Source organism: Pyrgilauda ruficollis, unplaced genomic scaffold, assembly GCF_017590135.1.
Source record: "Pyrgilauda ruficollis isolate IOZ18807 unplaced genomic scaffold, ASM1759013v1 scaffold28, whole genome shotgun sequence".
Taxonomy (NCBI): Eukaryota; Metazoa; Chordata; class Aves; order Passeriformes; family Passeridae; genus Pyrgilauda; species Pyrgilauda ruficollis.
Genome location: NW_024524155.1, coordinates 1,562,220 through 1,564,648, shown reverse-complemented (window position 1 = coordinate 1,564,648; position 2,429 = coordinate 1,562,220).

Here is a 2,429-nt window from a genome sequence, read left to right as displayed (position 1 = left end):
ATTATAACCTATATCTTAGCAGAACACGGAAAGATGGGAAGTTAGTTTTGACTTTACCCACAACAAGTTCAGCAGAAGGATGTCTGGATCCAGTGGAGATACTAGCTGGGATCAGAGGGAAGGGGAGAGCTCCTAGGGACTGTACAACCTGACCACAGATAAATGGCATAGACTCTGCAAGGCTGCAGCAAACGAAAAGGCTGAAGCCGTGCAAACAGGCAGTGCTCCCAGAATACTGATCTTTATTCCTTGCTCCCTTGTCCATAGTTTCCAGCCCCAAATCTCTATCATGTAACAAACCAGGTGATAAATGGAGGTGAACCTCAGCAGCCCCTCTTTACACTAGCAGAAAAGATAGCTGCTTCTGATATTAGATATTGTCTCCAGGTTCTGTTGCCTAACAGGTCAGACAGATCTATCTCCAGACATTTTCCTGTATTCCCTTTGGGGAAGAGAAATTTACTGTCCTTATGCTCTACACATTTTAGTGTGACACAATCATTTCACTTGTCCCCTTGAAAGCAAGGCATCTATACTGTACCATCTATCTACCTCTGAGAAGTAAAATACGGTTCTTAGCCAGATCTGGATACCGTATCCCTCAACAAGACTGCTTCTAATGAAAATACAGCCCCTTAGGACCTAGAAGTAGCAAAGTATGTACTGATATACAGATGACATATTTCCTGGTTAGCTGCAAAAAAGAATAGTTGTAACTTACCTTATAAAAATACAAAAGGAATCCACCCTAAAAGAGGAAAGTAGTTTTATTAATTCAGGACTTCTCACACAGCTCCTTAGTAAAAATGTATGTGTTGTTATAAGATAAATACAGTTACATAATGAAATAAAAATAAACCATAATGGCTGCTATTAAAATACAATTAAAGCAAACCACTGTTTTTTTCAGGGGCTAAGATCTTACAGGAAAAAGACTAAAGAATGACTACGTCTAAATAAGGCTTTAACTATTGAAAGCAACAGCTACATTACAGCTTATACATCCACCATTTGTAACATTCATGTTTGTGTAATAAAGCCTTGTTTATATGTAGCAGTTTAGTTGCCTCACATGTGTGTGGGAGTAGCTAGTCTTCTTTCAAAAGAGAACTTCTCCAGAAAAAGTCCCATGAAGAGTGATTTCTTCTTTACCTAAATGTAAGAATGAGAAAGAATAAAAAAAACCAGAAGAGCTGTTTTCTGGAGATCCAGCAGACCTGTTATTTTTAAAATATTTTGCAGGACATTCAGGGGCACCAAGAGGAGAAGAGAGCAGATATACAGGCAGGTCAAGTAGATGTACAGCCACTGCCTCTATTTTCAGCTGGCAAAAAGCTTCAGCTTTGGCAATACAGTATTTGCATCTTTCTGTGCAGTACAAATTCCTACGATGAGACTGGACTGCACAGGGCACTGGTGGCTAACCTATTGTTTCTAAACTGGTTTGCCAGTTTGCTGGTTCATATATAGCCTAGGAAACTAAAGTCATTAAAGTGAAATGAGCCAGTAATAGCCACCAATTACCTGGTAGAGAGGCCAGCCTAGATGGCTCAAATCATGCTCTTGGTGGAGAGCTGGGAAGAGATGCAAGATTGAGCTGCATTCTCCCCCTCAGTGACGGAGTCCTAGGTTTGAAGAATAACATGAAAATTTGGGGCTTCTACATTATTACTTCTATTTATAAAGTTTAGCTTCTGTTTGGCTGTAATAAATGAACCCAGTTTTGAAAGAGAAAACAAAGCGAAGCTGTAGGATTTCAGTGGAATATTAGGCAAAGCCTTGTAGGCATTCCCCAGTAAAATGGCAATTGTAAAGCTGCAGCAAACTCTCTTCTCTCTCAAACCTATCAACCAGATTTGGGGAAAATGGCTCAAGATACTAACTTAACAGGTACGTGCAGAAGCACAGCTTTTGTACATCATCAAGAAAAACAAGGGGCTCAAGGAACAATTCAATTAGTTTGGGTACCTTTAAAGCTAGATCCAGTGAAGAATTAGGGATGTGAATAGCAGGTGATAAAGTTTCCTGATGCAAAATGAATTGCATCTTTCTGGCTTAAAATGCAGGCAGGCAGTAAGAATCTCCATGTGCTGACCCACACAGGCAAATAGCTCGATGCCTCTGCCCTGGTGCACCATGGAGAAGAATGAATGCAAGAGTTACAATTCCAATAAGTAGCAGAGCTCTGAATACACAGCTGCTACAGCACTGCAAACTTTGACTTAGGTGGCTGTTTTCATCTCGACACCTCGACCAAAAATCCAATTTCATCTAGAATTTAACCAACAAGTTCTTATTTTGCAATGAAAACCTATTTTCCATAAAACCACGACTACTGGCATGCCAATGGACTGCAATTACTGAGAAACCTTATGTTTTAAAGACTCCAGATCAATTATTGACTTTTTGCTTTATCCTCCTCCCCCCCC